Source organism: Anas acuta, chromosome W, assembly GCF_963932015.1.
Source record: "Anas acuta chromosome W, bAnaAcu1.1, whole genome shotgun sequence".
NCBI lineage: Eukaryota > Metazoa > Chordata > Aves > Anseriformes > Anatidae > Anas > Anas acuta.
This window is the reverse complement of record NC_089016.1, coordinates 27,392,836-27,403,836: the sequence shown is the minus strand read 5'-3', so window position 1 is coordinate 27,403,836 and position 11,001 is coordinate 27,392,836. Positions and strand designations below refer to the sequence as shown.

Here is an 11,001-nt window from a genome sequence, read left to right as displayed (position 1 = left end):
CAAGCAGCTCTAAAGCAGTGTTATCACGGCAACATCACAAAGAAGAGACTGAAATCATAGATGAATCAGAAAATACTCGGTCTCTATCCTTGAGTGAGCTGCGAGAACTACGAAAAGACTTCAGTCGCCATCCAGGTGAGCACATCCTCACCTGGCTGCTTCGATGCGAGTTGGCACATAGCAGAGGGGTGGAGATCACGACCCTGCAGCTCGTCCGACATAACCATGGAGGAGGAAGCAGCTATCCAGCTTCTCTCTTGTATTCTCTCTAAGACAGGTGTATCTTGCAATGTAAAAAAGATCAAATCCTTGGTGCACTGGGCTCAGAAGGAGGGTTTTCTGAAGGAAGTCCCTCTAATGTTTAGCCCAGATGAGCGGTGGCATGTAGGAGCTCGATAATGGGATAAAGCCATTTCAAGTGGAAATCTGGATAAAGATGTAAGTGCGACGTGGCGCACAGTGATTAATGCGCTGTGCAGTATGAAAACCAAACAGCAGCAGGCTATGGCGGTGGCACAAACTTTGTCAGTACCATCTGGGACTGACAGACCGCCGAGTATGAAACCTGAGACCTCAGGAATGCGGCTGGCAGGATTCTTTTCGTCGGTTCCTGCACCCACCCAGGTTCAAAGTATGACCTCTTCAATAAAGGAATCAGTGGCAGAAATAATGAAGGGACTATCGGAGCAGAGTGCTGATGGGGAGTGGGGGATGCCCTCCCCACCCCCCGTGCCAGAAAATCTTGATAAATCTGCGCTGCCAGTATCTGTGCTGCTGCCAGGCAGCAATAAATCCACTTGGGATGCTTCGCCAATGAGAGATACAGCAGCAGCTTCCAAGAATCGACCTTCAGTGGAGGAGCTGTTCCAAGAACTGTTAGAGAAACTGGAGAACTTAAAAATTAAGGATTCGGAGGAGCTTTCTCTCTCGTCCTCCCCACCAGAGCCGACTCCCTCATTATTCATCGCTACAACACCGTCGGCACCAAGGAGGGACAAGTGCTCCAGCGTCAGACGTGATGCCATCATAGAAGGACATTGGCATGCTACATCCTTGGCCTGCCCTATTATTATCGACCCTGTGCAAGGCACCAGGTCGTGGCAGCCACATGACTGCAAGATTCTACAACAAGCTCAAAAAATGATTTTGGACTATGGATTACAATCCCAGGCGGCTCGACAGATAATTCAATGGATTTTCCAGGCAAAACCAATGTGTCCACTTGACTGTTGAAACTTGGCACGCTTATTGTTAACTCCTTCCCCATTGTTATTGTTTGAAAGGGAATGGTTGCGGTTAGCACAGGGGGAAGCGGGTCGACTGCGTCAACCGGGGGACCCTCTGTATGGGATTACTGCAGAGGTGTTAATGGGAACGGGTCCTTATATCAATACCCAGGTTCAGCTGCAGTTCCCTGCGATTATTCACCAAACAGCTGCACAGCTCACACTGAGGGCTCTTCTTAGTCTCCCAGGGGAAAAGAAAGCACCTCCATTCGCATCTGTAGAACAGGCCCCTGGGGAACCACATGCTAAATTTATCGATCAGTTCAGGCAACCAGATGTGGTGGCACAGGACTGTCAGAGATTTGCTTTTACGGTACCCTCCATTAACAAACAGGCCCCGGCAAAGCGCTATGAATGGCTAGTGCTTCCGCAGGGGATGAAGAATTCCCCTATATTATGCCAATTATATGTGGCCTGGGCATTACAACCAATTCGGACAGTGTGGCGTGAAGTAATTATTTACCATTATATGGATAACATTTGGTTTGGTAGGCCAAAATGCTTCCAGGATTCAGATTTAAAGTTTATTTGGGATACTTTGGAAGCAAAACAGTTGAAGATAGCCCCAGAGAAGGTTCAACAGAAACAGCCATGGCTATACTTGGGATGGAAAATACCAGACTCTACTATTCGTCCCCAGAAAGTTGATATAACTACGGTGTTACATAATTTGTTAAATGTACAAATGTTCCTGGATAATATTCAGTGGGGTTGCCACATTGTAGGGATTACTAATGACGACTTATCTATATTACTACCTTTATTGTGGTGCAGGAGTACAGAGCCGCAGATTACACTAACAAATGACCACTGGCAGGCTCTTTCACAAATAGCTTCTAAGGTTACAGCTGGCACTGCTTGCAGACGTATAGCAGATGTTGCACTCTCCTTCCTAATTAGCAATCATGTGTCTCATCCGTTTGCGGTGATTGGTCAGTGGCAAAAAGAAAAGGGGGAGAGTAAGGGGCAACAAAGACAGAAACGGTATCAGGAGGTTGCCACTGACACTAACAACATGGGTAATAGGAGTAGTATAAGTGACACAGGTGATGGCAAGGGTGGAATGATAGGGCAGCATTTTCAAGTTCTGGAATGGATTTTCCTACAGATTTAGCCAAAAACGAGTGTTCAAACACAGGCAGAAGCTATCGCAGAGTTAGTACGTTAGGGTTGCTCTCGGCGTATTGAGATCAGTGGGCAGGAACCAGGAGATCTGCCAGGATCTACTCAGGATCATTTGGAATGGTGTTTACAGCAATCCATACCACTACAAGAAGCTGTGTTAGATTACCCGGGATTACATTCCCGAACTCCAAAGGGGCCTCTCTGGCAAGTTATAAGATCATATAAATGGCAGATAGTACCACGGCTTTCGTCCCGACCAGTGGTGGGTCGCACTGTATACACTGATGCAGGTGCAGCAAGTAGGAAGGCTGTGTGTGTGGTACGAGAAAGGAAGTTGGGAGAAATACATAATTCTGGAGGAGACAGGGGATTCATTACAAACATTGGCATTGTCTGCAGTTGTTTGGGCTTGTCAGTGCTGGATGCATGAGCCAATTAATTTTGTCTCAGGCTCTCTGTATGTTGTCAACGTGGTAAAACGGATAGAGGATGCCTTGATACGGCACACTAAGAGGGACAGATTGTCATTATTTCTGCAGCTGCGAGACGCCATTCAGGGGAGAACTGCACCTTACTGTGTTATTGTCGTGGTTCCGCTCGAGTGGGCAGCCGAGCTCTACCACAGCCGCTCTCTCACTCCCCCTCCTCAAAGAGGAATGGGGAGAAAATATGTGAAAGGGGCTCAAGGATTGAGATAAGGACGAGAAAATCACGCAATAATTAGTGTAACGGGCAAACCAGACTCAGCATAAGAAGACAGATAGTAAGATTTATTGCTCATTACTAACAAGCTAGAGAAGTGAGAAACAAAGGAAAGAAACCAAAAGCACCTCCCCCCCCATCCACCCTCTTCCACCTCCTCCCCCCGAGCGGCGCAGGGGAACGGGGAAATGGGGGTTATGGTCAGTCTACAGCACTTCTTCTCTGCCGCTCCTTCTCGGTCACTCTCGTCCCCTGTGCTGTGGGGTCCCACCCACGGGATACAGTCCTTGACGAACTGATCCAGCGTGGGCTTCCCACAGGCAGCAGCTCTTCCAGAACTGCTCCAGATATGGGTCCGTACCACGGGGTCCATCCCTCAGGAGAAAACTGCTCCAACCTGGCTCCCCTACGGGCAGCAGCTCCTGCCAGATCACCTGCTCCTGCATGGTCTCCTCTCCACGGGCTACAGGTCCGGCCCGGAATCTGCTCCGGCAGGGGTCTTCCACAGGCGGCAGCCGCCGTCGGTGCAGGGCCACCTGCTCCACCGTGGTCTCCTCCACGGGCTGCAGCGTGAAACCCTGCTCCACCGTGGTACTCCATGGGCTGCAGGGGGACATCCTGCTTCACCATGGTCCTCACCACAGGCCGCAGGGGACTTCTGCTCCGGCGCCTGGAGCACCTCTCCCCCTCCTTCTACACTGACCTTGGCACCTGCAAGGCTGTTTCTCACTCCCTTGACTCTCCCGGCTGCTGTGTGGCGCAGCAGTTTTTTCCCTGTCTTAAATATGCTCTCACAGAGGCGCAAAACAACATCGCTTATTGGCTCAGATCTGGAAAACAACGGGGCCCTTCCCAAACATGGGGCGGCTTCTAGATCTTTCTCACAGAAACCACCCCTATGGCCCCCTGCTTCCAAAACCTTGCCACGTAAACCCACTACAGTTATCCATATACGTGGTCATCAGTTCTCGATTGGGTTAGCAGAAGGTAATTCACAAGCAGACAAATTGGTGAGTATTGATACTTTTTCAAGATTCATATGGGCAACGGCGCAGGGGGGAGAAAAAGCACACCATGTGTGTAGACATCTGATAGTGTGTGTTGCCATTATGAGAGTGCCACAGCAGATCAAGATGGACGATGGTCCAGCGTATGTCAGCAAAAGGGTTAGAAAATTTATGAAAATGTGGGGAGTAAAGCATATCACAGGTATTCCATATTCTCCCACGGGCCAAGCGATGGTCGAACGATCACATCAGGTTTTAAAGGAACAATTAGTGAGATTAAAAGAGATCAAGAACATCGATGAGTGATTGTCTGAGGCATTGGGTGTCTTGAATCACTTACGTTTGACTGATGACCGAGAAGACCCTCCTGCGAGTATTCATTTTCAGACAATAAATATAGCAGCACCAAATGTGTTACCACAAATAAGAATGAATTACCAAGATCCTGCTACAGGAACTTGGAAAGGGCCATACGGGTACAGAAATACAAATAACGCTTGTGGTTACAATGACACTGCTAGGCAGGGTTTAGGGGCTTATGGCACGAAGACAAGGGGTAACAACTATAGTGCTTGGAACAATCGTACAGCTATGGCCTTACCTCCTGATGTTTTTCTGATTTGCGGGGATGGGGCCTGGCAAGGTATCCCTGCAAATGCTATCGGAGGTCCATGTTACTTAGATAAACTTACTATATTTGCTCCTAGCTTGTCGTAGTTGCATGAGATCACCAGACATAAATGGGCATTGCTCGCACCGGATTGCAATGATAATGTTGAGTTGCTTGGTGTTGCAGCTAGAGCAGCATTGGTAAGTTTAGTGCCAGGAGTGGCATCTACGGCCGCACCTAACAACTTAGAAAAATTGGTATTCTGGGCCAAGAAGCAAACCCATGCCATGACAGAGATACTTGAGGAGATGTTACCAGATCAAAATAGTCTGAGACACGCGCTCTTACAGGATCGAGCTGCTATTGACTTCTTGCTTTTGGCTCAAGGGCATGGGTGTGAGGACTTTGAGGGAATGTGCTGTTTAAACCTTTCTGATCATAATGAGTCAATTCACAAATCCATTACTTTCCTGAAAGAGCACATGAGAAAGATTCAATATGATATCAATCCTTTCAATTAATGGCTCACTTATTTGTTTGAAACAATGCCTAGATGGTTACTGGGATTAATCAAGGAGGGATTAAGGATTCTGTTTATTGTGGTGTTAATCATCATTGTGTGTTGCATTGTAATAAATGTGGTTAAAAGGTCACTTGCAAAACTGTTACATCGGGCTTGGTTTGCTCAAAAAGAAAAAGGGGGAATTGTTGAGGGATTTTTGAAACAGCAAAGATCCCATGGCTTGCTGCAGCTGAGCAAACCAAGCTACCAGGATGACTATGAGAAGTTCCCATGACAGTGTTCCCACATCACCCAATTGAGGAATTTAGAAAAATATTGTTGCCAGCAGCTGGCTTCAAGTACGGGATCTACGTGACTGCTAATCACAAGGGGGTTGTTTTCTTGCAGGTGGGGTTGTTTTCTTGCAGTTGTTTGTCTGAGTGCTTTTGACCAATAATCTTGTGTGAGACACTATCTGCCCCTGTTAAATTTGCTATAGAAGTCAGGCTATTCGGGTAATAAAGGGAGAGCATGATCTGACCGTACTGGTGTCTGTCGTGTTTTCGGCTGTTCTTCCTGCAACACCACAGGGTAGCAGCCCAGATAGGTTTACCTCTGTGCTGCCAGTTGCTCTGTTTCCATTGCTGCAGCCACCCCCACAGAGCATTTGCCACCATCCATGAGTCAGTGTAGAGACACAGTGCTGGCCATTTTTGTCTTTCAGCAATCTCCAGGGGTAGTTGCATGGCTTTTACTTCTGCATACTGACTCGACTCGCCTTCCCCTTCCATGGCCTCCACAACTCGTCGTGTGGGACTCCACACAGCAGCTTTCCATTTCCGATGGCTCCCTACATCACGGCAGGATCCGTCAGTGAACAACACATACTGCTTTCTGTCTTCTGGCAACTCATTGTATGGTGGTGCCTCTTCAGCACGAGTTACCTCTGCTGTCGGCACTCTGAAATCTCTGCCTTCTAGCCAGTCCATAATCTCTACCAGGATTCCTGGGCGATTAGGTTTTCCCATTCAGGCCCACTGTGTAATTAATGCTATCCACTTACTCCAAGTAGCATCAGTCGCATGATGTGTAGTGGGAATTTTCTCTTTGAACATCCAATGTAACACAGGTAGCCACGGTGCCAAGAGGAGCTGTGCCTCTGTTCCCACGACTTCTGAAGCAGCTCGAACACCCTCATATGCCGTGAGTATCTCTTTTTCAGTTGGGGTGTAATTGGCTTCTGATCCTCGATAGCCCCGGCTCCAGAAACCTAGAGGTCGAACTCGAGTTTCTCCTGGGGTCTTCTTCCAGAGGCTCCAGGTGAGCCCATGCTCCCCAACTGCAGTGTAAAGTATGTTTTGCACAGCTGTTCCAGTATGGACAGGCCCAAGGGCTACTGCACGAGCTATTTCTTGTTTGATTTGCTCAAAGGCCTGTTGTTGCTCAGGGCCCCACTTGAAATAGTTTCTCTTTTGAGTCACTCGATATAGAGGACTCACAAGCTGACTATAGCCTGGCACATGCATTCTCCAAAATCCCACAAGGCCTAGGAAAGCTTGTGTTTCTTTTTTGCTAGTTGGCGGAGATATTGCTTTTATTTTATTGATCACATCCGTCTGAATATGGCAATGTCCATCCTGTCATTTCACCCACAACGACCACCACAAAGAGAATTATAATATGAAGCGGGGATAGGATATCCATATGTATAGGCGTACTCGGGTTTCTTGTAAATATGTAACAGCAATGTCCTATATATATTTGGAAAGTTCGATGGTTGCGTGTGCGTGTTGGTAGAGCATAGACTCCCCGCACGCCCAGCGCTCTTTACTTGCCTTTTATAAATATTCTTTGATGTTTCTAAATTCAGAGTTGAGACTTCATTTATAACAAATTGGTGACCCCGACGTGATCTTCTTGGACTTTGGATCTGCGACCGGTAAAGGGAGGCGCCCCACCTAGTGGCCCTTGACTGATAGCGGCGCTAGAGTTCAACAAGATTTCGAACATAAGAGGCAAGTAAAAAAAAAAAAAAAAAAAAAAAAAAGAGCTCTCCATCAGTGACCCATAATCTTGCGTGCGAAGACCCGAACGAAGAGGATTTGTGAGTATACCGTTCAGTTGGGTGGGATTCGGCTGTGTGACTGTGTGTAAGGGTGTGACTGAGATGGAACGTAGTTCCAAAGCGAGTGCAGAGGTCTTCTAACCACGGTTCCAATCTCCCGTGAGGGACTCGGCCGGTGAAGGACCGAAGCGATTGGTCTAAGAATTCGTGGGAGGGTTAACCACTTGCAAGACACCTCTACACAAACACAGCCAGGGATTTGGAACCTCTTTAAGGTTTCCAGGGATTCGGAACTTATTTTAAGCTTCCAGGGATTCGGCCAGGGATTCGGAACCTCTTAGAGGATTCCAGGGATTCAGAACCTCTTTAAGGGTTCCATGGATTCGGAATTTATTTGAAAGTTCCAGGATGGGTCTGGGGGAAAATAGATTCTCTGACCTGGGAGACTCAGAGAGCCCAGACATTCCACCAGAAAGCCCATTAGGGATAATGTTAAAATATTGGGATGTTTGGGAATTGAGGAAAGGAAAAAATAAAGAGAAAATGGCTCAATTTTGTATGATAAAATGGCCAAAGGAACCTTTAAGGCCACATGTTTTTGGCTATTTTTTGGATCCTTTGAGGATTGGGTATGTCAGGCATTAAACCGCTATGTTAACTCTAAGGAGCCTTTTAACCAAGAAGAAAGTGATTATGCGGCTCTGTGGGTAGGAGCCTCAAACGCATTTCCCCCAAAACAAACATTTGCTTTAAATACAAGAACTGAGAGGGGAAAGGAAGAATGGGAACCTCTGGATAATATACCCCCTCCCTATTCATGGCAACCAGAACCGCCACATTTTGAAAGTCGATTGCCCATGGACCCTGTTCTCTATCCCTCTCCTCCTGCGCAAAGGACTAGAAGTAAGATAAGGGCCACAGAAAGGGAGGAAAGTGAAGCACGAGGCTGGACTGACTATTTAGGAGGCCTTTACCCTTTGAGGGAGGTACCCCTTGGGGGGAACCAGGGGGGAATAGGGTTTGTAGTGGTTCCTTTGAACACGTCAGATGTAAGAAATTTTAAGAATGAAATGGGAAACCTTTTAGATGACCCTTTAGGAGTTGCCGAAAGATTGGACCAGTTCCTAGGTCCAAACATGTATACCTGGGAAGAAATGCAGTCCATATTAGGAATCCTCTTCACTGTAGAAGAAAGAGGAATGATCAGGCAAGCAGGAATGAGACTGTGGGAAAGACAAAATCAGGGAGGTCCTCCAGGGGATGTGAAATGGCCAAATACCAACCCTAACTGAGATCATCAGGCTGCTCAGGGGAGGCAAAATATGAGGGATCTTAGGACCATAATGATACAAGGGATAAAGGAATCGGTTCCAAGGGGACAAAATATAAAAAAGCTTTTAACGAGTGTCAGTGCAGAGACGAATCTCCAACTGAATGGTTAGACAGGCTGAGAAAAAGCCTTCAGATGTACTCGGGTATAGATCCTGATTCCCCTGCAGGAGGGGCACTGTTGAGAACCCAGTTTGTAGCAAAATCCTGGGAAGACATCCGAAAGAAATTGGAGAAACTTGATAATTGGCATGAAAAAGGATTAGAAGAATTATTGAGGGAAGCACAAAAGGTCTATGTGAGGAGAGATGGGGAAAAACAGAAGGCAAAAGCAAATGTTTTTATGGAGGTAAAGGGGGAAGTAAAATTGTTGCAATATGTGGATGACCTATTAATAGCTGGGGAGACTGAAAAAGAGACACGGAGAACCACTATTGAATTACTTAATTTCTTAGGGAAAAAAGGGTTGAAGGTCTCAAAATCTAAATTACAATTCATGGAAAAGGAAGTAAGGTACTTAGGACATTGGCTTAGCCAAGGAAAAAAAAAAAAATGGATCCTGACAGGGTATCTGGGAGTTTAGCCCTGTCATCACCCAAAACGAAGAAGGAAGTGAGGCAACTGCTCGGCCTCTTGGGATATTGTAGGCCCTGGATTGAAGGGTTTAGTGAAAAGGCAAAGTTTTTATATGAAAAATTGACTGGAGAAAAATTAAGTGGAATGAGGAAGATGAGGAAAAGTTGAGGTTGATCAAGAAAACATTAATAGAAGCTCCAGTGCTGAGCCTCCCAGATTTAGAAAGACCCTTTTATTTATTTGTAAATGTTTCTAACCAAACTGCATATGGAGTACTAACTCAAGAATGGGCAGGAATCAAGAAACCTGTGGGATATTACAGAATCACAGAATCACAGAATCACAGAATCACAGAATTTCTAGGTTGAAAGAGACCTCAAGATCATTGAGTCCAACCTAACACTAACAGTCCCCACTAAACCACATCCCTAAGCTCTACATCTAAACGTCTTTTAAAGACCTCCAGGGATGGTGACTCCACCACTTTCCTGGGCAGCCTGTTCCAATGTCTAACAACCCTTTCGGTAAAGAAGTTCTTCCTAACAGCCAACCTAAAACTCCCCTTGCACAACTTAAGCCCATTCCCCCTCGTCCTGTCACCAGGCACGTGGGAGAATAGACCAACCCCCACCTCGCTACAGCCTCCTTTAAGGTATCTGTAAAGAGCAATAAGGTCTCCCCTGAGCCTCCTCTTCTCCAGGCTGAACAAGCCCAGCTCCCTCAGACGCTCCTCGTAGGACTTGTTCTCCAGACCCCTCACCAGCTTCGTTGCCCTTCTCTGGACCCGTTCAAGCACCTCGATGTCCTTCTTGTAACGAGGGGCCGAAAACTGAACACAGTACTCGAGGTGCGGCCTCACCAGAGCTGAGTACAGGGGGACGATCACCTCCCTAGCCCTGCTGGTCACACTGTTTCTGATACAAGTCAGGATGCTGTTGGCCTTCTTGGCCACCTGAGCACACTGCTGGCTCATATTCAGCTGACTATCAACCATCACTCCCAGGTCCTTCTCTGCATGGCAGCTCTCCAACCACTCATCTCCCAGCCTGTAGCTCTGCTTGGGGTCATTGCACCCCAGGTGGAGGACCCAGCACTTGGCCTTGTTGAACTTCATGCAGTTGACCTCAGCCCATCAGTGCAGCCTATCCAGATCCTCCTGCAGAGCCTTCCTACCCTCAAGCAGATCGACACACGCGCCTAGCTTGGTGTCATCTGCAAACTTACTGAGGGTGCACTCAATGCCCTCATCCAGATCATTGATAAAGATATTAAAGAGGACCGGCCCCAGCACCGAGCCCTGGGGAACGCCACTAGTGACAGGCTTCCAACTGGACTTGACTCCATTTACCACGACTCTTTGGGCCCGGCTATCCAGGCTATCTAACCCAACGAAGCGTGCGCCAGTCCAAGCCAAGAGCAGCCAGTTTCTTGAGGAGAATGCTGTGGGAGACGGTGTCAAAAGCCTTGCTGAAGTCAAGGTAGACCACATCCACAGCCTTTCCCTCATCCACCCAGCACGTCACTTTGTCATAGAAGGAGCTCAGGTTCGTCAAGCAGGATCTGCCTTTCATAAACCCATGCTGACTGGGCCTGATCGCCTGCTTGCCCTGCAAGTGCCGCATGATGACTCTCAAGAGGATCTGCTCCATGTGCTTCCCTGGCACTGAGGTCAAACTGACAGGCCTGTAGTTCCCTGGGTCTGCCCTCCGGCCCTTCTTGTAGATGGGCATCACGTTTGCTAGCCGCCAGTCAACTGGGACCTCCCCCGATAGCCAGGACTGCTGATAAATGATGGAAAG

The 11,001-nt window shown here is 47.6% G+C and overlaps 1 protein-coding gene across 1 annotated transcript in view; it reads right to left on the bottom strand.

Annotated features, from left to right (window-relative positions):
- The window catches only part of LOC137846711 (uncharacterized), a 420,446-nt gene that overhangs the window by 167,573 nt on the left and 241,872 nt on the right, over positions 1-11,001 (bottom strand). The window lies entirely within an intron of this gene.